General features: G+C 41.4%; 1 long non-coding RNA gene across 1 annotated transcript in view; it reads left to right on the top strand.

Moving 5' to 3' along the window:
• LOC149140286 (uncharacterized) overlaps window positions 1-24,276 on the top strand; it is a 168,612-nt gene extending 144,336 nt beyond the window's left edge. Inside the window, exon 2 of the long non-coding RNA XR_016264786.1 lies at window positions 23,861-24,276. This is a non-coding gene — a long non-coding RNA (uncharacterized LOC149140286). The remainder of the gene's footprint in view (window positions 1-23,860) is intronic.
• The last annotated feature ends 2,749 nt before the right edge of the window (window positions 24,277-27,025 follow it).

The following is a 27,025-nucleotide window of genomic DNA, read 5'->3' as shown; positions in this document are numbered from 1 at the left end:
CAGTATAATGCTCAACAATATAATATGTGGCAAAGTCAATCCCAACCCCCGCCCCCAAACTTGTCACCTCAGTCGTTTCCTTCATCAACCCCATGGCTGAATCAGGCAAGCCCATATGGTTGGCCAAATTTTCCCTATACTCCACCATATTGGCAAAGTAACGCATACCCCCCACAATGGACTCCGCCTACTTCACAAAGTTAAGCCTGGCAGACAAACTGGCAAAGACCGATGCATTAGCTAGTAGGAACCATGCCACTCCCTCAACCTACACTGCCAGCCCTACAACAAAATCCCCAGTGTAATCTGAGACCGCAACTCCCAGCCCAACCCAACCCCAATCCAAATAACAGACCGGTTCAATCTGTCCAAATAATAGAAACATTAGAAATAGGAGCTGATCTGAGGGAGTGTAATGATCTTCAGTTAATATCTGGGCGTATTATTGAAACTAAGGGAGAAAGGACAACCCATGTTGAAAATCAGTTACCTAGAGAACATCTGTCACAAGAAGAGGATGTGAACAAACAACAAACTCATAACCAAACAACCACATCCTATCCCCCATTCCCAGAACGATTAATCATACCTCGACCTACAAAATATCCTGATTTTGACATTCTAGGAGAATTACAAAATTTGTACATAAAACTTCCATTCCTCCAAGCCATTCAAGACATTCCGATATATGCAAAGACTATCAAAGAATTGTGTGTGAAGAAACCAAGGAGGAATTCAGTAAACAATCCAAGAGTCCAAGTAGTTGGCACTCTATCTGACTTATTATCAGGAAAAGAAACACCCATTAAATACGAAGACCCAGGAAATCCAATAGTCACCGTACAAATTTATGGTCAAACCTTCCCTAATGCCTTAGTTGATCTAGGAGCTGCAATCAACATCTTAACAACTACTACTTGCCAAAAGCTAGGCAATACATCTGTAGAACCCACCTCTACCTTGTTAGAGCTGGCTGACCGATCTGTGGTTAGGCCAGAGGGCACGCTACATGATGTAATGGTATCTGTTGATTCCTGGGAATATCTGACTGATTTTCTGGTAATAATCCCAAAATTCGACTTGATGGACACCCATTGATTTTAGGTAGCCCTTGGTTTGCAACTGCCAATGCCTATATTGGCTTCCGACAAGGCAATATGACCATAACAGGCGGAATGAACATCAAGAACTTAGCCTTATATCCTCCAGCATAGCCAAGTGTCACAATGATCAAAACTAATAAGCACCCTGTATCATACCTTACTAACATTATTAGATCTCCATTAACTATACAAGAGGCACTTGATTTTAAATATCAGACAGAGGATGATGCCATTAATAAATTTATTAGTCAAACTGAATCCAGATCCTACACACAGTGTCACATGATAGAGGCAGCATTCGACAACGAATTAGAAGAAGATCCTCTTAAAGATACACATGATCAAAAGATACCTGTTACCTCTGTTGCAAATAGTAAAATTGTGGAAATTGAACTGGGAAAAACCTTAAACATTAATGCCAACCTCACCTCCGAACAAGAAATGAAGCTCATCCATCTATTAAGGAAATATAAAGAAGCATTTGCATAGGACTATCCTGATATGAAAGGAATCGACCCTCAATTATGTACCCACCACATTTACATAGAAAAATATGCGAGACCTGTTCGCCAGCCTCAGAGGAGACTTAATCCTCATCTAAAAGATGTGGTAAAAGCTGAACTTAAAAAAGTTTTAGATGTCAACTTCATCTATCCTATCTCTGATAGTAAATGGGTCTCTCTGCTTGTGGTGGTACCAAAAAAGAATGGGAAATGGAGAATTTGTGTGGACTACAGAGAACTAAATAAAGCAACACAAAAATACCACTTCCCTCTCCCATTCATCGACCAAGTATTAGACACTTTAGCAGGAAAGAAATTATTTTCTTTCCTGAATGGCTTCAGTGGATACAATCAAAACCACTTTTACTTGTCCTTGGGGAACATTTGCCTACAGAGTTCTACCTTTCGGCTTATGCAATGCTCCTGCCACATTCCAAAGGGCTATCCTCAACATTTTTGCAGATTTAATAAATGAAGGACTTGAAGTATACATGGATGAATTTACACCGTATGGAGACAATTTCGATCTAGCATTAGATACACTAGAAAAAGTCCTACAACACTGCATTGCTACCAGGCTTTGTTTAAGCCATGAAAAATGCTATATGATGATAACTGAAGGACTTATTCTCAAACACTATATTTCAGCAGCTGGCATTCAGGTAGACCCAGCCAAAATCCAAATAATTTTGCTTATTCCCACTCCTATCGCTCAAACGGAGGTACACAATTTTCTTGGATTTTCTGGTTATTATAGGAGGTTTATAGAACATTTTTCGCATATTGCTGCACCTATGTATGCACTAACTGGTAACATTGATTTTCTTTGGACAGAAAAATGTGAACGTGCTTTCCAGGATCTAAAGAAGCTTGTGTCCACAGCCCCAGTCCTTCGAGGACCAAATTGGGATTTGCCATTTCAGATATCATCTGATGCCTCAGATACAGCCATTGGAGTAGTCCTTGGGCAGGAAGAGGATAAAAAACCATATGCAATTTATTATATTAGCAAAAATTTATCCCTTGCTGAATTAAATTACACTGTTATTGAGAAAGAATTTTTAGCTGTAATACATGCTGTCAATAAATTTAGACATTACATTACTGGATAACATGTTATCTTGTATACAAATCATTCTGCCATCAAATATTTAGCAAACAAGCCTATCACAAATGGCAGAATAACTAGATGGCTGATTTTATTGCAGGAATTTGATATTACAATCAAGGATCGATGTGGAAAAGAAAATCCTGTAGCTGATTTTCTCTCAAGAATGCCCAAGCCAATCGATGCAGCAGCAGTTGAAGATAAATTTCCAGATGAGTATCTGTTTGTTGTTGCTGTTCAAACACCCTGGTATGTTGATGTTGCCAATTACCTAGCAGTAGGTAAACTACCGAAACATCTAACCCCTAATGAGCGGAAACAGATTGTTCAGAAGAGTGCTCGATTCTCGTGGGTTGGAGGCTACCTGTTCCACACAGGGGCAGACATGCATATCAGAAGATGCGTTCGAGAGGATGAAATCTTTGACATTTTAAAAGCCTACCATGATGGACCATGTGGCGGACATTTCGCCGATCGCAGAACTGGACATAAGGTCCTACAAACAGGGTATTATTGGCCTACAATTTTCAAAGATGCAAAGAAATTCGTCCAAGCTTGTGACAGTTGCCAGAGAGCAGGATGCCCTGGTAAGTCCGATGAGATGCCCTTGAACCCATAGTTAGTCATTGAACCATTCGAACGATGGGCCCTTGATTTCGTCGAACCAATTAACCCACCCTCAAATCAGAAAACATATATCTTGGTGGCAACAGAATATGTCACCAAATGGGTTGAGGTAGAGGCGTTCCAAGAGCTATAGAAGACTATGTCATACAGTTCTTGTTCCATATATTTGTGCATTATGGCCTTCCAAGAGACATAATTACAGACGGTAGACCACAGTTTGCTGGGAACAAAATAGCTACAACACTCAAAAACTATCAGGTCCAACACAAAATCACTACTCCATACCACCCACAGGAAAATGGTTAGGTAGAAAGCAGCAATAAAATAATAGAAGCAATCCTAACAAAAACAATTGCGTCACATAGACGTGATTGGGCTGCCAGACTACCAGAGGCACTGTGGGCTTACAGAACAACATGGATAAGTACCACTGGTTACTCACCTTATCAATTAGTGTTTGGCAAGTAACCCATTTTTTCCATAGAATTCGAAATGCAAACACTGCGAACAACACAGGAAGTTGGCTTACATTTGACGGAGGCACAGATTAATTGATTGCAACAATCAATGAGCTCGATGAAATCAGGCTCTCTGCACTCGGAAATACTGCACTTATCCAATAGCAGCGAGCTAAATGGCATGGTGATCTCATTAAAAGTAAAGTCTTCGACGAAGGAGACTGGGCACTTTTGTACGATTCTAGGTTTCAAGACTTTCCCAGGAAACTCCAAACTCGTTGGTTGGGACCATACGAAATCCAGAAGGTACATGACAATGGTACTCTTACTCTAATCACTATTGACAGTTCTGGATATGCCTTCAAGGCAAATGGCCACCGAGTTCGCCTTTATCGCAAACCACTCACTCGAGAGTCCTTTTTCCAGCAGCTATGCCAAGACTCTGATATGGAAATTTTGGGGGAGGGAGAGAAGTCTTCCTCACCTGAGATTCATTAAGTAATTTATCTCTTTTCACAGTTTTGTACATAATTTCTTTTGTTTTTGTACATATTTTTGAATCAAATGCTTTGTCGTTACTTTTCGAACCAGCAGCAATGTTATTATTTTTGCTATTCCTTTTCTCAAAGGGACAACATTTTTCATCCTGCTGTTCCTTTTTCAAAAGAACAACACCTGTTGGATCGACCGTCATTTTGCTTTAAACTTGTTCTTTTTCTTTATTTTTGCTTTCTGCTATTCCTTTTCTAAAGGAACAACATTTTCGATTTTTGCTGTTCCTTTTCCAAAGGAACAACACTTCTGATTTTTGTTGTTCCTTTTCCAAAGGAATGGCACTGTTCCTTTTCCAAAGGAACGACTGTCATGCGGAAAGAGTCAATTTTGCGGACAAAACCGACCTCCCTAGAAGCTAATGCTTTCTAGTGACAAACAAAACAATCAAACACTATCTTTCCCTAAGTATGCATTTAAGATAGAAGCAACCAGGTGTTTAAGGCTTACCTTTAGTCCAGCGCTTGTTTGTTGTAGTCCAGCCTCTCTGATCCAGATGAGCTCCTTCTCCTTGAAGCCTGCATTCACTAACAAGCAAACTATTACATAGCACCTGAATAACTCATATAATAAAACATATTCATCATAAAGACCAAGGAGTATATGAAACAAATTATATAGAACAACTTGTTGAGAAAAATGAGCTTAATTGTATTAATTGGAAACAAAAGAAACCATTACAACCAATGCCTTGGTGTTGTGAAGGTCCCTCCCAGGGTCCAGCAAGAGTTCTCCTTTACTTTGATCAGCTCACCCACTTCCAAATGAAGCTAGGAAAGGATTGGAATCTCTCCTCTCAAGCTCTATAAGGGAGTCCTAATTTCAGCAGCATCTACCCTTAGGAATGTTCAGCTTTCAACCTCCCCTCCCTCTGGCCCAATGCCTGTATTTATAGTGCTTTGGAGGAAGTTAATCAGGTCCACCATGAATGGGATAAGCCCCTCTTTCAATGGGATAGCTCCCCTCTTCATGGGATAAGTTCCTCTTTCATTGGGATGCATGAACCATCTAGAGGCGCTCAATCCACGTCAAACCATCTTCTAGAATGCTCTAGAATTGACCACAAGTAACTTTTTGAAGTGAAACTTGCGCCTTTTGACCTTTACAGGAGTACGCACCCACCCCTTTACAGACAGAGCATACAAGTACGCAGGTTTTATAAACTTGAGGTGCGTACATGCAGGTAAGGCTAAGAGAAACTACGTAACCAGAGTTATATTGACTTTTGAGGACTTTCTCTCTTTCTTGGAGTTTGACATGAGAAGCAGAGGTATGAGACTTGCCAAGGAGGACAGTATGACTATTGACGGAGCCATACTGACTGCAAATAGTCATGGTGACAAATTTTAGTGTAACAGATTGCCCCCTAAAGTGCGAAGCCTGTAGTAGATTAGGGTTTCATATCATCTAGGAAGGGTGAAGTACTTTATCATTTCAAGGATTATCTTGTGGAGAGCCCAGTCGGAACCTGCAAATATTCAACACAAAATACATGTATGAGATCATATCATCGCTGAGGTAGGCATTCCCATACTCAGATCAAAAACTTTAACTAACAAACTAACTACTGCTCTGATACAGGAATGATTTCGCAGTACATCATAATCATAGACTCATGTAGACACAGTATGGACGCAACCATATTTTTATAATTAGTCTACTATACAATGAATACAAAACTCCTCGCAGCCTGGATGGTGGAAACTAGATCCAGGGTCTTCATTTCTACTTCTCGAAATAGTACGATTCTATCCATGCGAATAAATGGGTTGATGTCGAGCATGGTAGAAACCACTTGATTACCAGTCAATGATGTAAACTGTTAACAAGTGTGAGAGAGACCACCAGTGATGTCAATGGTTCTCAAAGTACCCAGTACAATCCATGAGATGTGAATGAATGTGCTGATTTCGGACATGTCACGGAATCCTTCGATCGAAAGTCAATGATGTAAACTGTCGTCGAAGGCGAGAAATCTGCCATTGATGCATGCGGATTTCAAGGCACTGACGATTTCTAGATCATCTTTCTAGATAATGTGCTGATGTCGATAGAAAGCGATTCGTCGTAGGCAAGCCTACAACACGAAATCATAAATCAAGTTGAAGAAATGTAGCTGTAAGGACTGACTCAGGGACGGTCAAGATGGATGACAGGTATTTTGCACATGAATGGTTTATTTGCAGCGACCTCTTGAACACATAACGACACAACAGATGTCTTGGTGACATTTGACCCAAAGTTAATACCCGGCTGAAGACTTTCAATGTGGTTTGATCAACTGTGAGGCAGAGGATTTCCCAACCCAGGTGAATGAAAAGTGTCGTGTTCAAGAGTGGTGATAAGGTTTCTCTGAGACAAAGAATAACAAATAGGCTCATTTTTCTCTCTTTTCCCCCACCATTTCTGGCAAGTACCTCTTTATTTTTTAACAAGCTTGAGGAGGATAACATTTGCTTGATTATAAGCTCATCCTTCGGATGAGTCCAACTTAGTTTAGATTCGAACCCTAAGAAGGAGTGGTCCGTTCCTGTTTGTAATCGAACAGGTCCTTTAGTGTGAAATTTTAACGAGTCCAGTATAGGAGAAACTCGGCGTTTTTACATTTTAGAGAGTCTAAAAAACTTAAGAAGACTCCAGGGTTAACCTTTTTCGTAAGTTTGTGTCTCCCAAGCCCGAAAAAGTATAAAATAATACTTTAGAGAACCGCTTGATCTTTATGACCAAGGAGTACTTTCATGATTAGTGTCTTTGACCTGAAAAGTAAAAAGCGATCAAGGACACGTCGTTTTATTTCCAATATCGAATTTGAAACGACAAAAATCCGGCAATCTTTTCATGTTTTTACGGTCAGAAAAGGGCTATAAGAGGACCGTCTTTTAATTTCGTTTTAACGAGTGTAAAAGAAATGCTCGGCAATCTTTTCATGTTTTAGGAGTCAGAAAAGGGCTTAAAGATGACTCTCATGTTTTTGTTTGTAAAAAATGACAATTTTTCCCTGAAAATCCTTTATCCTGCACAAAAACCAACACATTACTCATACCTGTTTACGATAGATAAAAATACTTTGAAAAATACCTTTTCATGGTGAAAAATAAACAAATTTACCATTTATTTACCCAAAAAACCTATAAAAAGGGTTTTTACCAATTCATTTTTACCATTTTACTGTCGAGGAGAGCAAAAGGGCTTTTGGCAAGAAACTTCCCGTGGACATTGCGGAGAATCCGACCGTCGAAACCGAACGCCGTCTCTTTCAGGTATTCTACAACATCCTCCTCTTCATTTTCATCCGTTTGGAATTCATTTTTAGGCCCTAGTTTCATTTTTTGGAGGCTTTGGGGTTTCAAGGTCCGCCTTTCGGGGTACGCAGGTGCTCCACTGGTGACCTGCATACCCCGACATTTTCTCAGTTGGGAAAATTCCGGGCGTACGCACCTTGCCTTAAGGGAACCTGCGTACCCACGCTCTGTTCCTAAAGGCGGGGTGCGTACCCCGCAAAACGAATTTTCAAACCCCAATCTCTTCAAAAAGGACTAATGTTTTTTTACTTTATTGAATCTAACAGATGTTTTTTGGTGTGTAGATTGCCGACCATGCTTGATTGGCACGAGAGAGAGCACGAAGATGTTGATTTGGCCGCCATTAATCATCAACCGTCAATTGATGCTTTGAAGGCATGCGGCCTTTATAAATACTGGGCCATACCTGGCATGAGGGCCCAAGTGAGATTTCTGGAATGGCTGGTAGAAAGGTGGAATGTTCAGGACCAATGCTTTTATATTGGAGGGCACTAGCTCGAGATAGGGCCCTCAGATATTTACTTTCTCACTGGTTTGCCCAAGAGGGGCGAACACTTGACTCTGTTCGGGACTAGGCCGGGTGGCCAGTCCATCGCTAGTCTCCGACTAGAGTGGTGTAACACTCAGAACCAGGAGAAGGGGATAGAGATCAAGACTATATCCCGACCTGAACTTATGGTAATTGCCTTTACAGTTACCAGACTTTGCGGGGCTGCCGCTTTGCACATTGCCACTGGGTCCCAAATGTGGATGGCGATTGATTGCTATCAAGGAACCATTTTTAACTGGTGTGATGCTGTGTTAGCCAACATAAAAGGCCAACTAACTAGAGTAAAAAACGAGCAGCTGAAGACTTTTGGTTATGGGCCTTTAGTTGTCAGTTTTGCCCTAGAGAGGGTTCCGATGCTGATCCCACAACAGCTCACTATTGGTGTTGGGCTTCCTCGAGAGCCTAAGTTGATGCGATGGGTTGCGGTAATGGCCCGTCATCCTGATGAGGGAACAGAGGTTGTTCAATTTACTCCGGAGTACTTTCACTGGTTAGAGGACCAGGTCTTCTCAATACAGGATTTTCCTTATGCCGGAGTTGATTTTCGTGGAGATCCGGACATGATTCTTCCACCGGGAGAACAGTGGGATGATACAGGTAACGTCATTTTCTACAAGTTTTTAAACTATCTATTTTTTTTTGTTTTTATATCGTCTCAAAACTGACAGTGACAATTTTCAAAATGCAGATGTAGGCCCACGTCGACCAGCCAATCTCCGGCCTTTCGAGAGGAGACTACCAGTTGCAGCGGCACCGGCCCCACAAGATGAGGCCACAGAGACTTTAGCTGAGTTGGAGCATGACCTAGAGCGTCTTACAACAGACATACCAGAGACTACTATAGATGATGTTCCTATCAGGCTTCAGCGCTTTGTAGTCGGAGTCCCAGGACCTTTTAGGAGGTTCTTGTGTAGGGTAGCTCGTGCAGTGGTGTCATATAGAGATCATCACCAGTGATTGGATGGTTGTTTTTGTAGACACATGTGACATTTTGGTTTTTTGTACTTATCATTTTTGCCGATCATAAGGTGTTTTTCAACCTATGATCGAAGACGATGTAATTTTTTGACACACTCCTATCTATATATATCATTATTACCTGCTTATCTTGTAAATCAGGTTATGGAATGATTTTAAATTTACATATATGTTTATTGCAAATGTCTATTTAACATTCAAGAAGCAATTGCATCTGCTAATGTATTTAAAGACCTTGGAATATGTTGATATTCAATGTAATCAAACTCACGTTCCAAGAGACGCACTCTCAAAAAACCTTAATAACACTGGATTTCTAATGGCATACACTCTATTAAGCTGTAATACAATGAGTTCAGAATCTAACCTCACTATCAAACTTCGAATCCCAAATGAAATAGATTCAGACAATAACTCAATCACTGCACTGTATTCTGCAATGTTGTTTGTTGTTTGACCGAGGCTCACCCCATGCATAGAAACTAACTCGTCAGAGGGCGAATAGATAACCCAAGCTGTGGAAGAGATATTCCGTGTACTACGACAAGCACCATCAGTGAAACCAATGTATGTTTGGAGAGGCATCGACATCTGCATCATCAAGAGTAAAACCAAGATAAGCCAGAATAACGACGAAAACACACTTTCTAAGCTAAGCACACTGTCTAACTAACAAACACACCAGCTAGAAAGAAAAACCTAACCTAACTAAAATCTCCATACCCATGTTTTAAGCATAATACCTCTTAAGGTAAAGTCCATTTCTGGGTTTACCCAAAGAGTCCCCGTCAAAGTCTACCAGCTCATAGGCCCCTTTGGCAAGCTTTCGCTTGACAATATAGGGCCCATGCCACATAGGAACGAATTTTCCAGCACCTAATTTATCATTAGCTTGATCATATAATAACACTAGGTCGCCTTCCGAAAAATTTCGAGGGGTCACATTTCGATCATACTGAGCTTTCATTCGTTTTGCGTGAGTCTCGATTGCCAATGCGGCATCACGTCGATTCTCATCTAATTGAGCTAAGTATAATAAACGCTTCTCCTCTTCAGAAGTAGCTGGAAGTAACTCGATGGCCATTTGCAGTGACGGGATTTCGCATTCAATGGGTAGCACAGCTTCCAAACCATAAACTAGTTGGAAAGGAGTGAACCCTGTAGATGTTTTTACTGAGGTTCGGTACGCCCAAAGCGCTGAAAATAACATGTTGTGCCAATTCGACCGATGAATACCAATGATTCGTCGGATCATGATAATTAAAACTTTGTTGTTAGACTCAACCAGACCATTCGCTTGTGGATAATAAGGAGTTGAACTATTGTGACGCAAACCAAGCTGGCCTGTAAGTTCTGTCATCATAACGTTTCGAAAATGGCGCCCATGGTCAGTGATTATCGCTTGTGGGACACCAAACCTAGCAATTATGTGATTGAATACGAAAATTTCAGCTGTCTTGCCGTCAGCCTCGAATGTAGGCATCGCCTCGGCCCACTTAGTAAAATAATCAACCGCAAGGATGATATACGCATGCCCCCCGGCCGAGTAAGGGTTACATGTAATAAAATAGATACCCCATTTAGCAAAAGGACCAATGGCAATTATAGGGTGGAGAGGAGCAGGTGGAGCGCGCATCTTTCGATCAAACACTTGACAGTTGTGGCATTTTCGGACCGCAGTAATACAATCTTTAAACATGGACGGCCAGAAGTAGCTAGCGCTCAACACCTTTTGGGCTATGTCATACCCAGACATATGACCGCCACACGCTCCAGAGTGACAGTCATTTAGAACCCTTTCTGCCTCTTCGTGAGTTAAGCAACGTCGAAAAATAAAGTCTGCCCCACGTCGATAAAGAGTATCTCCAATAATTTTGTATTGTTGGGACTGGAATCGAATTTTCCGACGTTCCGACTTTGAAGCTTGGGGCCGAAAGGATTGGGTCTGGAGATAGATGATGATATCCCCAAACCACGGATCTAAAGTGCTGATTAGAAACAGAGATTCGTCCGCAATGGGCTCCTCTACCACAGTTTCCGTGTCAGCACGCGGGAAGTCACACATTAACTCTGCAAAAACTAAGGATTTCTTAGACTTAGATTTCTCAAACTCCAAGTCGAACTCCTGCAGGATAACAATCCATTTGGAGTACTTGCCCCCTAGAAATTATTTAGTCAGAATGTAAATCATAGGGTTGCAATCCGAAATGACTATAGTTTTACGGAGTAAAATGTAGTGACGAAAACGTTGGACAGCTTGAACGGCTGCCAATGCGAATTTCTCCACATGTGAGTATTTCAGCTCAGTGGGATTCAACGTCCTACTAAGATAATATATCACATGTTCCATTCCGAATTCATCTTCCTGAACTAAGACCATTCCAATGGTGGAATGGGAGGCGGCGAGGTACAAAAAGTAGTCCTGGTTGTAGTTGGGAGGATGCAACAACGGTGCATGGGTCAACGCGTGTTTGAGTGCATCAAAAGATTTCTGAGCTATCTCATCCCAAGAGAATTGAGCGTTCTGTTTCAACAACCGTGTAAAACCTTTTGTAACCTCGGCGTAGTTAGGAATGAATCGTCGTAAAAAGTTTGCTTTCCCTTGCAAACTTTGGAGTTGGCGAAGACTCGAAGGAGGAGGAGATTTGATGATAGCTTTTACCTTCGAGGGATCGACGCGAATGCCGGCTTTTGAAACTACAAATCCTAGCAATCGTCCCACTTCTATATAGAAGACACATTTGTGTGGGTTCAATCGAATACGATAATGCCTACACCTCATGAAGATTGCTTGTAAATGGACAAGGTGATCAGCTCGATGTAATGAATGAGCGGGCAAATCATCGAGATACGGTTGCACAATGTGTTTGATGTCATGAAACGCATAAGACATCGCCCTTTGAAAAGTTGCTCCGGCGTTCTTAAGCCCAAAAGGTAATTTGCAGTAAGCAAATGTCCCCCATGGACAAATGAAAGCCATTTTTGGTTGATCGGCAGGTAGAATATTGATTTGATTGTAACCGGAAAAACCGTCCATAAAGGAAAATATTTCACTACCGGCACAATAATCAATGATTTGATCGATATAGGGCGTTGGGTAGTTGTCCTTTGGACAAGCTCGATTAATGTCCCTATAGTCGATGCATATTCTTATTGTTCCTTGTTTTTTGTTAACCGGAACAATATTCGATACCCAATCCGTTAACGGGATCAGATAAATGAAACATGCTTTCAACAGCTTTTCAACTTCTGCTTTGATTGCAGCAGCTTTTCGTGGGTGAATCTGACGCAAACGTTGCCGGATGGGTTTAGCATCCGGGTAAGTCTTGATCTCATGAACAACAATTGCAGGATAAATTCCTGGCATTTCCTCATAGGACCAGGCAAACACGTCGCGGAATTCTTGAAATAGGGCCTTGTATGTATGAATTTCGTCGTCTATACACGAGGCACCTATATGAATGTTTTCAACAATTCCGGGCTTTACTGAAATGTCAATGGGAAGAGTTCGAGAAATATTTCCCAAATTAAACTCGGAATCAGGATGTTTCATGGGATTCTGAGCCTCTTTGACATATTCAGCTGTAAAAACTGATGAGAAATCATTTTCAAAATGATCATCCTCAGGTAAAAACGAAGATCTATGATGGAGATCGTCCCATGGTAAATCATCTATACACAGGATTTCGCGAAGTTGTTCGTCAGATGACACAACTTCGGGAAACGCTATTAACTCCGAGGTTGATGTGAAAAGTGATTCCTCACGGACCACATTCATTTGGTTGACTTTGGTTGAACACGGGTCTGTAAAAGACTGCACAGCTTCATAGGCAATTTCATATGGACTCAACGGCTTAGAATTACCAAACGAGTCGATTTCAGATTCAGAAGGAACGATCCATGGATCGTCATAATAAATAGTATCTGATGTAATCATATGAATGGTTGCGAATGAAGATGACGCGTTGAGTGGAGGAAAAGGAAAAGTTCCCAGTAAACCGGCATCTTTAACTAAACCTACACCAACATCCTTATATGGGATAGTCGTTTTACCGACATGCTGGATACTCTCTGAAGAGGTTGGGTCGGATGAAAAGTAAGTCAGCTGGTCTATTGTTACGATCTTGCCATTATGTGGAAACTTTATTACTCGGAATACCGATGAAACGACCGCTGTCATAGCGTAAGTCCAACTTCGACCCAAGAGAAGGTTGTAGTCTAGAGGGGCATCAACCACCTCCACATCTAGATTAACGGTTTTTCCTTCAACCCCTATAGGCAAATCCTGTAGAATGCCAAAAGGACGGAACCCACGGCCATCAAAGGCCTTAAGAATTGTCGGGGATTGATTTAGTGAAGGAGAACCAAGGGATCTCCAGCACTGCATCGACATAATACACGTGGAAGCTCCCTCATCAATTACAGTCCGATGAATAGGCCTGTTTTTTACTATCACTGGGATCTGGAAAGCCATTTGATGAGGCAAATGCAGTGTACTATTTTCTAGATCAAAGATTATTAGGTTCGGGTCCTGAACATCAACAGCTCCTATAGCCGACAAAAGTAATTTGCGTTGTGCTGGGCATGATTGCAGCACTTCCAAAGCCGACATTGCTGAGGGTGAAACAGCTAAATCCTCAACAATGTTGTAATTCTGGGCCGCTCTCGCATGTGGATTGAAAGCAGACCTTCGAAGTACACCCTTGGCGGGCGGTTTGATTACTAAATCAGGGTTAGGTTTCTCGATCTGTAGTGGATCGGAACCGGGAGCTAAGGTTGATGGATTTGAATGAGAAGATTCTGCTTCTTTCGATCCATCAATAGGACTTTTACTACCATAATCTTGCGATCGAGTCGCAATCCTTACATGAGACATCATCAATATGGGTTCTTCAGTGGCACTCGAGGAAGAACCTATCATTTTGCTATCTTTTGGAAATGGGTCCTTTAAGACAGCAGGAATTTGGGAACCCTTGACGATTTTCGCAACCTCTGCTCGATGAGGGCAGTCTCTTGTAAAGTGTTCTTCTTCACAAATAAGACACGGATAACGAGGCTTGCGTTTTTCATCATTCGATTCCGCTTTTTCAGTTTTATCCTTTGGAGATTTGTCTGCTTTATTCTTCTTCTTGCCTTTCTTCTTTCCACCGGATTTTGATTTAGCCGTAGATGACTCTACGGCGTGAATGTCGGCAGAAAGTTCAGCAGAAGAATCTCCTGTCGGGGAGTCTGGTAAGGTTATAATAGGAGAAGAATTCTTTGAGGATTTCTTCTTGCTTTTAGTATTCACCGTACCAATCATGCCATCAGCAGCATGAGATCCTGAAGGAGCAGCAACGATTTGATTTGACTTTGGAAGATCTGGGATCTTTTCGTGTAACGTACCTTACTGAGTGTAAACTAAGTCAAGGTACTGCGCTTGAGAAATCACTTGCTCCTCAGTAACTACTCCGGCCTTAGCTACGTCTTCAGTAATCTTCGGTAACAATGATTTAACAAACCATTCAGCTAGGATTTGGTCTGGGATAAAAACTTTCACTAACCGCCTTCGACGTCTCCATTCATGAATATGATCGGAAATATAAGTGGACGTCGATTGTTTTAATGAAGTTAGTAACTCCGTGCCATTATCATATCTTACCGGCAACTGAAAATGAGTTAGGAACGAGGTAGCTAACTGGCTAAAATTATAAAAAGAGGCCCGTGGTAACTCAATGTACCACTTGGCCGCGAGACCAATGAGAGTGCGCTGGAAGAGACGTACACGGATCGAATCATCCGAGATGGAATTTGAGGCACACCAGAGGTGGTAAGTCATCACATGGTTCGACGGGTCCTCTCCAGACTTACCCTCGAACTTGGGAATGTCACTGGGCAACTTATTCGGCATTGGCGGCCAAAACGGAAGATAATTGATTGGATCGTTTGTTAGGCACGTCAAGTCTGGTAAATCCAAATTTGCGATAAACGGCAGCTGCCGATTAGGATCCCTAAAACTCTGGGTCATTATACCAGCCCCAGGAGGAGGATATCCAGGATAACTAGGAATAGGAATCGCATTCGGGATATTGTATCCTCCTGGAAAACCAGGATTAACCGGACCGTATTGGGGTTGCTGTGGTTGTTGATAAGTGTACCCAGGATACGGTTGATACTGGTAAACTGGCTGTTGGACAGCTGGACCGAATTGGTACTGTCCCTGGTATGGTTGATAAGTGAATTGTGGTTGACTTGTGACAACCGTACTTAAACCAGGTTGTCCTACAGGCATCTGAACCGTAGTTTGAATCGTGGATCCAGACGATAGTAAAGATGTCTGAGGAATAGTTACAGGGACAGTAGAAACCGGAGCTGTCGATACTCCAGAAGTAAGTGTGGAAGATGGAACAGATGTTGCGGTAGTTGCAGCAGTCGTTTGAGATGGAGTACGAGGCGAAATAGGCCCAGACTGAGAAACTACCGAAGGTACAGAAGTTTGAATATTAGACTGGACTGGTTGCTGGGGTGGACCAGAAACTAAGGGTTGTCCAATTTGAGATGACAACTGTACACTTGGCTGTAACACCTGTTGAACTTGTGATGGATCCCACACTATATTTATTCCGGGGTATTGACCCATAACAGGTTGAGGATATTGAGATCCATAACCGGGTTGAGGGTAGGATTGATAATTGAAAGGCACATTTCCCGTACCTTGAACATAAGATTGACCTTGGGGTGGTTGGAAACCTTGACTCGAGTACTGACCTTGGGACAGATACCCTTGAGGCATGTACTGATACTGGGGTTGACCTTGCAGTGTAAATTGATACTGGGGTTGACCTTGGGGTACATATTGAGTCTGGGGTTGACCTTGAGGAATGTATTGTACCATAGGCACGTACTGTCCTTGAGGTTGCCCCCCAGGCGTTAATTGAGGCTGCCCCCCAGGCGGTAACTGGCCACCTTGAGGTTGAGAAGCGGGAATAGAGCTTGACATCATAAGAATGTCTTCTACACTCAACGGCTTTGCACCATTGCTTCCAGTGAACATCCTTTGTTCAATGGGTTGAGGAGATGCTCCTGAAAAAGTACCGGACATAGACTGATACCCAGCAGGAACAGAAGGACCGCCGTACAGAAAAGATTCAGGCGATTGAGTAAACATGGACGACTGACCTGACATATTTACGGGAGTATAAATACCCCTAGGTGGATAAGAAACACGAGGTGGTGAAAAACTTGACACTGAGTTGTCCAAATAATTAGTTAAAGAGAGATACCAAGTAGTACTTCTAGGTGGACTGTAAAAAATGGATTCACGCTCCCTTAGATCAATAGTAGGTTGATTCTCAGGGATAGGGACGCCTATTTCTTCTTCCGGAGCAAGCTCTTCAATAGCTATCAAACCAGAAGGAAGATTTTCGGTGATGACTCTTTCTACCCTAGGTGAATTAGGAGCATTAGAAACTGGAGAGACTAACCCCGATGTTGGAGTAACAGGTTCAGATATCTCAAGTTCTTCACCTATATCACTAGTAGATGAAAAACTACCAGCAAGCTCGGGAACCGAAACAGCTTCAGGATTATAACCTGTCTCTAGACTTTGGTAATCAGGATGAACAACCAATGAAGACTCTCCTTCTTCTGGTGACCCTACTTTACTGCCACTAGGAGTTACAAGGACTTTTAAACCTTCGTAATGGCCCGAGACGTCTTCAGGAGGTTGGCCCCGAAGTCTACGGGACTTCCTCAACAAATCAGCCACGGTTACAACCTCAGGAGACTGGCCCCGAAGTCTACGGGACTGTCTTGGTAATTCAGCCACAGCTAAAAACTTTTAACTACTGCACACGCAAACAAAGTAAAATCTCAAAGCAAACCGCCTAAAGTCTCTAAAGAACCAAAAAAATTCGAATCACACGCCTAAAGAATCTAGGGCGTCAAACCAAACACAAACAGTAACCTTTCGGACCGAAAGCACTAGTTGGTGATGAAATCCAACATCGCCGGATTCAGTACAGAAGTGGCGGGTGGAACAGTTACCCCGGCAACCTGCTTAATGAATAGACTGGACCAAGTTCCTCCACTTTAACCGTCTCGAGTGAAGTGAACCCCCCAGAAAATCCAAGTGAGTCTAGCCGACGTCTGCTCCAGGTACAGTGGGATCTTCCCTCCACCGTCACCTTGGGTAGAATCCTAAAGATAATAGTCACTAAGGTTACCAACAGCAACAAATATACCTGGGGGAACAGTCTACGACCCGATAGCACGCAAGGGCAGAGTAACAAGCTCAATCCCCTTGCCGGCTCCTTGAAAATAATCTAAGGTTTACCGACAAGTGACCCCAGGCTCCTTGACAATAATCTGAGGTTTACCGTTTGTAGTACGTGCGTATCTGGCGTCTTTCCCAATGAAGGAGGATTGATCCCCTCATTGGTTCGGACAAAGTCTCGTGCTTCTCCTTTAAGAGGAGCTTTCCCAGAGTACAAATGAAACAGTTGGATTTATCCTATCACAAGATAAGCTACTTGTTTGGTTTTACTCTCTTGGAGAGTTAATTACTCTCCTACTCCAAGACACTAGCCTGATCTATATTGGTGTTTCAGAGCCCTAGTGAATAAAAAGTTACTAAGTTGATTTTACTTTAAGCGTTAATTTTTATGGCTTTTCTTTAGGACAAAAGGTAGCGGAGATGAAACTGATGGTGTGTAGACTCGACTCAAATCCACTAAAAAGATGCACCTAGGATGAAACAAAACAATCTTTCCTTTTTCAATGAATTCCCTAGCTAAGAGAGTTGGAGAATGCAAAATTTATAAAGACAACTTTCTTGGCAATGAAAATCAAAGAAACAATCTCTTTTATCTTTTCCAAAGCACACAACACATGACCACTAATTATATCACGAAAACTTCCTTTCTCTTTTCAAAGACTTCAAACACTACTAAAACAAACTTTCCTCAAAAGAGATTTTGTATTTTTCCTATTTAACAAAGCATACAAGACTACTTAACAAAAACCAATCTTAAGATCTATGATAATCAAATCAATCTAAGATTTATGAAAACGAAAATCAATTTAAAGATCTATGCAAATCTATGAGAAATTCACCTAAAAGCAAATCTAATGAGGTAAAAGCCTACAAAATATAATTCCAGGATGTTTTACTCAGTTACAATCCAACCAAGGACTAATTCATGCAGAATCATAAACTAGTCAAAAACAAAATAAAATGTTTTTGTTCTTTTTCTTAAGAATGAAATTCACAGCTTTAACAAACAAGCTTTCTCGAAATTCCGTAAAGAGTCAACACAAAGGTAGGTTTGTCACAAAGGTGGATTTTACGAAAGGTCCGACTTCTAAGAAGATTGAAAAGACCAGGGAGATCCAAGGTTTTTACAACTTCTAAAGCCAAAGTCACTACAAGACCAATGCAAAAATCAACCCTAGGGCTAGAATTTCTATGAACTTCACTAAAACCCTTGACGCTAATGAAACAAGCTTAGATGAAAACTTTTGACAGGTGAACAGTGGATCTGGGTAGCAAAAACAAGCTACAAACAAAATTTAAAAGATAAAAAAGAAAAAATTCAAGTTTTCTAGGCTTTTGACAGGGGTACACAGGCAGCCTGTTTGCACAGGTGCGGCCACGGTCTATGTACACAGCAAAAGTGCGTACAGGTATGCACTGTGCTTAACGCAGAGGGTGCGTACTGCTCTCAAAATCAAGAAAACTAAAAACTAACTTAACCCTAAGCTATTCCACCCAAATTCACAGTCAATTAGTCAAAAACTAGAAAGAAATCAGAGTTTCTCAAATCAAAGTATGAATCAAAAGAGAAGTCAATCAAATCCATGGATTCCCCAGTGGAGTCGCCATTTTGTCATGCGAAAAGAGTCAATTTTGCGGAAAAAACCGACCTCCCTAGAAGCTAAGGCTTTCTAGTGACAAACAAAACAATCAAACACTATCTTTCCCTAAATATGCATTTAAGATAGAAGCAACCAGGTGTTTAAGGCTTACCTTTAGTCCAGCGCTTGTTTGTTGTAGTCCAGCCTCTCTGATCCAAATGAGCTCCTTCTCCTTGAAGCCTGCATTCACTAACAAGCAAACGATTACATAGCACCTGAATAACTCATATAATAAAACATATTCATCATAAAGACCAAGGAGTATATGAAACAAATTATATAGAACAACTTGTTGAGAAAAATGAGCTTAATTGTATTAATTGGAAACAAAAGAAACCATTACAACCAGTGCCTTGGTGTTGTGCAGGTCCCTCCCAGGGTCCAGCAAGAGTTCTCCTTTAATTTGATTAGCTCACCCACTTCCAAATGAAGCTAGAAAAGGATTGGAATCTCTCCTCTCAAGCTCTATAAGGGAGTCCTAATTTCAGCAGCATCTACCCTTAGGAATGTTCAGCTTTCAACCTCCCCTCCCTCTGGCCCAATGCCTGTATTTATAGTGCTTTGGAGGAAGTTAATCAGGTCCACCATGAATGGGATAAGCCCCTCTTTCAATGGGATAGCTCCCCTCTTCATGGGATAAGTTCCTCTTTCATTGGGATGCATGAACCATCTGGAGGCGCTCAATCCACGTCAAACCATCTTCTAGAATGCTCTAGAATTGACCACAAGTAACTTTTTGAAGTGAAACTTGCGCCTTTTGACCTTTACAGGAGTACGCACCCACCCCTTTACAGACAGAGCGTACAAGTACGCAGGTTTTATAAACTTGAGGTACGTACACGCAGGTAAGGCTAAGAGAAACTGCGTAACCAGAGTTATATTGACTTTTGAGGACTTTCTCTCTTTCTTGGAGTTTGACATGAGAAGCAGAGGTATGAGACTTGCCAAGGAGGACAGTATGACTATTGATGGAGCCATACTGACTGCAAATAGTCATGGTGACAAATTTTAGTGTAACAACGACACCTGCGTGTCTTGCTGTTCCTTTTCCAAAGGAACAGAATTTTCGATTTTGTTTGTTCCTTTTCCAAAGGAATGACATTTGTGTGCTTTGTTGTTCCTTTTCCAAAGGAACAGCGGTTCTGATTTTTGCTGTTCCTTTTCCAAAGGAACGACACTTGTGTGTCTTGCTGTTCCTTTTCCAAAGGAACATCATTTTCGATTTTTGTTGTTCCTTTTCCAAAGGAATGACATTTGTGTGTTTTGTTGTTCCTTTTTCTAAAAGGAACACCACTTGTATTCTTTTGTTCTTCCTCTTTGAAGCAACAACATCCTCGTATTCCTTTTACTTGTGCTTGTTCCCCTTGCTGCTTTAAATTGAGGATGCTTACTGTTCTTGTTCTTTCAAATCTTTTGGAATACAACTATGTACTTATGCAATGGATACAAAATCCCAACATACTAAAATCAGGTGAATTATAAAATCGTTATTTTTATAAGAGATTGCTCTGAATTGGTAAAAGGATAGAGGGAAGGACACACTTACCCATTATCTTTTGCTGTCATTGCTTCACTAACTCTGCTTTGATTGGTTATCTTTATCATGTTGGTTCCTTTTAAATCCTCTTTGACTATTATTCAGAAATAAGAGCAAAGGGTTCATATCTTCCTATTGAGATGTTAAGACTTCTTCCACGATTCCCACTCTTAAGAAGTGTTGAACCACCCTTTGTGTATAAATGGGATAGTACTTTATGAAAAAGAAAAAAGAAGAGAAAAAAAATAGCAAACTTACTTGTTTATATAAAGTTGTCAAATGCAGGATAGGGGGTCTCACCAAGAGCCAACCTACCATGATCATGAGGGAGAAAGCCAAGTGGAATTCCCACTATGGCCACCACACCAGGGATATGGTCCAAAAGGTATGTCAAATAAAGAACCCTTGGAACAGAAGGTCTCATCATGAGCCGCCCTGCCCACCTTTTGCTCCCTCCTCGTGAATGGCATTATGGCTAACTGGTCACCAAGCCAGCATAATGGCCTACATTTTGACATCACACAACACCTCCTAAGCATACACAAAGGATCATGGTTCCATGGGTGAAATAAACAACTCTTCCAAGGTTATGGACACCTGTCGGCAGCAAAGCACTGTTAATGGTATTGAAGTCACATTATTTACACCAATAGGTAGTTATTACCACCCTTCTGTTTCTTATGCCTTAGTATTCAATAACATAAGACGAATGCATATTATTTTCCGAACCATACAACGCATGTAAATCTATTATCACCAATCATGGTAGAGCAGTTGATAATGACCGCATGAGACTCGGAATGTACGGCAGATGTCCTATCCTCCCGGCCTCACATCATATCACAGCAGTCTCTTACGTATTAAGCGATCCAACTTGACGCCTCGATTTTGGTTATCTGCTATCTGTGTAAACATGGCATATTGCCATACACTATTCCTTTATGACTCTGCTTCAGAACAGATTGGCACGCCGCTCCTTTATTTGACGGCCAGGACGACTTATCACATTGCGGGGGAGGTTAACCTCATCATTCCTTGGATAACGTGTCAGACCGCTATTCGGGAAACTGCGTACTTGGGAATAACACGACTCAACGGTATACTATTTTTTTATTCTTTACATGAATTTTTGTTCCTAAGCCATTTTCACTGTATATCCTGTAGCATTAGATTTTGAGCGATTCTTGCGTCCGTCAGCCTCTCTCTATTTTTAACAGTGTGAACAGCTGCCGTTCCTTTGTAAAAATTCTGAGATTTTACAGCAAAACCATAAACATGGGAGGGAGATCGATTCAGAGAGAACCACTGGTGCTAACAGTCTCTGATGCCGCATGGGAAATCCTGGCAAGAGCCGGGTGGCTAACTTATTTCAACCGCTTGCAGGAGTCTAACGAGACTGTGGCAATTGAATTCTTGCAGAACTTGCAAGAGGATCATTCCACAGTGAGGGGGAGACGCATAGCAGTCACCGATGACATAATCGCAGAGGTCTCGGGACTGCCAGCCACTGGGCCTGTATGGACGCTAAAGAAGGAGAGATTGGAGAAGATTATAGAAACCTTCCAGGATGAAGGCCAGAGCTTGACAATTAGAGGAAAGGGGGTTCTGCCAGCAGATTAGGATTCTAAAAGCAAGGAAAAGGGTAAAAAGGACTTCAGGAAGGAAAAATGTAACCACTCCAGGAAAACCCCTCAAGACAAAGGGGCGGAGGACCATAGTCCATCCTGTTGTTCAAAACCCTGTTGAAAACCAGGGTGCTGTTCCAAATGATGCTGGGGAGCAGACTGTTGTTCCAATTGAAAAGGAAAAACGATGGACTGATATCCACGTTAAGATAGAAATGGATGAGATGTTGACCCGCGATAAGGAAATTCAGACGGAGACACCGCCTTCGAGAGTAATCAGATTCATGAACTCAAAACAACGCAATAGGAAAATTTAGGTAAAACTCCTGGCCCCCACTGCCGCATGGAGAAGAGATCCAAAAATGGTAACCCTACGAAAGGGTTTGAAGCAAGCTCAACAAGCAGCAGAAAAGCTTAGAGAGCAAATGGTCCCTCGACAAAAGTATGAAGAGCTACAGCAGCAGCTTAGGAATGTCAATCTATCCGAAAGCCAAGCCTTTGAAAGGTGGCGAAGGGAAGAAGAAAAAGTTGCCAAGGTAACTCGTAGATTACATATAGTTATCAAGCAGATGGATACTTTATGTTCCTTATACAATGACGTCCTAGCATGTAGAGCCCCTGCTAAGAATTATGCCTTGTTTTTAATGGAACGATATTTGCAATTGAAAATAAAGGCTGTTAAAGCAGGTGCTCCCATACAAATTAATACCCTCGATGATTTTATAAACTACTGTAAACACTACGGGGTAAAAGTTCAGAGACTACTGTGTGAGTTTTATTTGCATAACCTTGTATTAGACCAGGAGACCGAGCTGAACCCTGGCCCTTTTGTTGGGGATATCCAATTACAGGCATTTATTTCATTTGGGGTTAATCAAATTAAATGGCTTAAAGCCTATAACGCTTTCCAAAGGCAAGAAAACGGATTAGATTTGTGGATAAGAGCTGAGCCTAGGGATCCAGTATAGTTGTGGAGAAAATATAGAAACCTCATGAAGACTTCGGGTGTAATTGAAGCATTAGGATCCATGCACGAGGCAATCATTCGACAGGGATTAGAATACTTTTTCTCTATCAAAGACCCTGCCATTGATGCAGCTAAATTTTGGTATCAAATCTCTAATCCAAATATCCAGCTCAGGGAACCATTTAAGTATGAAAATTTTAAATTAACCGCCAACCGCTTGTACTTCTATGGTGAAGTCATTTTGAGGGCAGGGCCATCCTGGTTAGGGTATAGGTTCCGAAGTCCAATTATTTGGCACCCTGCACCTGGGTACCAAGCCCTGTATGAGATGCCTGAGGGTCAGATAGGCCATTTCTTTGAACACCTAGTTATGCATCATGGCTGTAGGTCTTCACATGAGATTCCATCTCCAGCCTACTCACTCACTGCCTTACATGTCAACTACAATGTTTTCATCAGGGCATGAAAAAGGGTAAGTAGGGGGGTGTGTGGAGTACTAAAGAAGGTATGTTTTTGGTAATTATTTCAGCATCTTTTCATTAGAACTTACAAAGCTTTTTGCATCATGAACTCAGAAAATGATAAGGAATTGTAGTAAAACATGTGATATTAATATGCAAGACGAAAACACTGACAATTGTCATTTCCTTGTGCAGGAAGGAGGAAAAACGGGAATTTCCCATTCTAAAGGAAAGGACAAGGACAGGTTAACCGATGTCCCTTTGACGGGAGACCATATGCAAACAAGGAAAAGAAAATCAAAGTGAATCAGCCCTGGAAAGGAAGAGGAGATATCAGCTCGGCGCAGGAAAGGAAAGAGATGACTGAGACTAACGGTTCGGCGAATCCCTCAGGATCCTTGATCCTGAGGGATCGTTGTTTTATCTATTTCTACACTTAGATATCTCCGCCTTCACCCTTATAAAAGGGGCAGCACTGTTAGCTCGAGAGAGTTGGTTATGTTTTATGTAATTTCCTTTAAGATCAAACCTTTGATCATTGAGTCTCGTTAAGAATCGATCTATTGTAATTTCACTTTATGCATTAATACAAACTTGGTTACTATTTCATCCCTGAGTCTGGAATAACTTCAAGCGGTGTACCCCTAGAGGCTAAGGGCCCGGCCTTGGAGGACACTTGCTCCTGTACTATTACGTTTTTTTATGCATGGTTTGCTTATCAGCGTGATTTGGTAATCTGATGTGTTTTGTTAGCTTACATCACATGCTCTGTTATGTTTACTTTACTGAGACAAAACTATTGCATTGACTCTGCGATGTATCACTATTCTTCTAAGTGTTGATATAATACTATCAATATTTACAGAATATTGTTGCTGTTCAATTACAGAGCCTCTGTGTCTTGCACTTATTCATTGGTATTACGGAATTCATCTTAGTGATTATGTTCTTTGCGATTGTGGATCTGTAGACATTGCTGTTCCATTCTGAAATGCAGTCGTAATCTTTTATAACTAAGAGTGATAATTGGTTTACCGAGATCAGGTTACTATTAAGGTGTGCCGTGTCCATATACTATTTTGAAGTACTGTTCTATAATTTATCATTAATCAGTGTTGTTCCATTTTGGTGTGTTGTTCAATTCGTCCTTAAGAGTGAAGGATTGCCATTCAATTCCTGTAGATCACGATTCGTGCATTTGATCTTGTAGACTAAGGTGTTACTGCTTGCTAGACTTAGTTTGTTGTTCTATTTTAGATTTGCTGTTCTATTTCAGTTTTGTTGTTCCATTTCAGATTTGTCGTTCCATTTCTTATTTCGCTGTTCCATTTCTTATTTGTCGTTCTATTTCCTGTTCTTTGTTATTTTGGTGTGAAGAACGATCCAGGGCTGTAGTGAGCACTGACATTTATTGCCTGGCTCCCAGATCCACGATCTGTTCTCTAATTTACCTTAGTTCCATCAGTTTACAAAGGGATGAGTTACTGCTACTAAACCCTTGACTGATAGCTTGCTTAGTTTTCTGAATGAGTAGTTTAATCTTTTGAAGTAGTTTACTATAAACAAGCATCCGTTTACTCTTGTATTTCTGAACACTGTACTACTAGCATTACTCTGACAAATGACAGCCTCAGACTGAGACACTCTTTGAAATAACAAAACGTTCGTGGATTGACAACTAATGTGAGGTAATTAGAGGTGAAAGAGACCCTTTTTATAGCTCCACAATGCCATTCATGGTAATCGTGACCAGATCATCATTCGCCACAGTCTGACCGATATCAGTTAGTTTATCTTTAACCTCCTTTATCTGGGATATGAATGAAGAAACAGACTCATTCTCCTCCATCTTGATGGAGAGAATCTTCTTCCTGAGGTACAAAGTTCGACTAGTGTTTTGATCTCATACATTCCTTTGAGAATCGTCCATATGATATTCGATGTCTTGCACTCCCGAATGTGAGGGATGATGCAATCTTTGACTGATAACTTTAGGAGAACCTTTGCCTTCATCTCCCTTTTCTCCTAGTCTTGAATTTCTGTGTTCGATCCACCAGTTGCAGTAGTCGGCTTGACCTCATCACCGGTAGCAATGCCATAAGCATTCTTTCCCTTAAGCAGAGTCTGGAGCTTAAACTTCCAATTAGTGTAATTGGAACCATCAAGCTTATTACTCTCATTGAGATAAGCTTCTGTGATTTGATTATTCATTTTGAATAAAAAAACTTCAATAAATTAAACAAACCCCAAATCTTCTTTTGAAAACGTTGACCGCAAATTCCTTTTTAAAAAACACCCCCCTTATATCAGATAATAATCCCTTCAAAAATAATGCAGAGCTCTTCAATTTAAAGAAACTCCATATTTTTAATTAAAGATTTAGGGAAAAAAAAATTAATTATCTGAGGGATAATTATTCAAACTTCTTGTTGCAAGGGGCCACCTCAACAGATATTAAAAAATGGCAGATCACATTTAATTCAATGCAACAATGAGCATTCAATTCTCATGCCCTCTCACAAGATGGATGAGGATCTCACGCTGCACCAAGGATGGCAGTCTCTTGCACGTGGACGTCAACTTCACCATAGCTCAAGCATGCCATGGATTTTCTCCTCTAACGGCTTCAACAGAAATGCGCTACCACGCAGCCTTTTCCAAGGCTCTCAGCTCACCACGCAGGATAATCACGCTTGGACAACACTCAGCAATCCACAACTCTTATGCTTGCGTTCCACACTGTAATCCGGGCAACAGATCTCCACGCAGCAATCAACAGATCTCAATCAAAGCGGGATAGTCCACAGTCTTGCCTCCTCGTGGCCTGAACGCCTCCACCTTAGATGGAAGAGCACCAAAAAACAAACATGTTGTTTTTGTTGTTCATCAAAATCGTAGCCTTTGGGCCTGATTCGCTGCCCACCATAAGAGAAAAAAAAACATGCAATAATTTTTTTTTTCTTCACCTCAGCGCGCTCAGATAAATCTAGCCTCCTCGTGTCTCCTCCGCATCCAACACCAGCAGCTCTCTAGCTACAAGTCAAGCGTAGCTCTCATGCAGTTCTCCTCCATGTGGATGTAGCAACAACACTCCACTACTACGATTCTGTCGTTCACACCTCAAGGTCCACTTATCGACCAAGGATTCGTGAAGTTCATCGTAGCTATTCAACACGGAGTCGTGACGTTCAACCAAAACTCGCTCCAAGTTTTTATAATGAAACTATGAGGAGTTTTACAGTGCGATCGTCGCATTTTTCCACCAAAACTACGCAACGATTTCGCCTCAGTCGCACCCTTCACTCAGCGTACAAGATTGACAACCCTGCAGCTCTGATACCATGTCAAGAGTTGCACAGG

This window comes from Pinus tabuliformis, chromosome X (assembly GCF_031772625.1).
Source record: "Pinus tabuliformis cultivar Carrire ecotype Pingquan chromosome X, CPIR1, whole genome shotgun sequence".
Classification (NCBI taxonomy): Eukaryota; Viridiplantae; Streptophyta; class Pinopsida; order Pinales; family Pinaceae; genus Pinus; species Pinus tabuliformis.
Note: the sequence above shows the minus strand (reverse complement) of the source record. Positions and strands in the feature narration are given on the sequence as shown.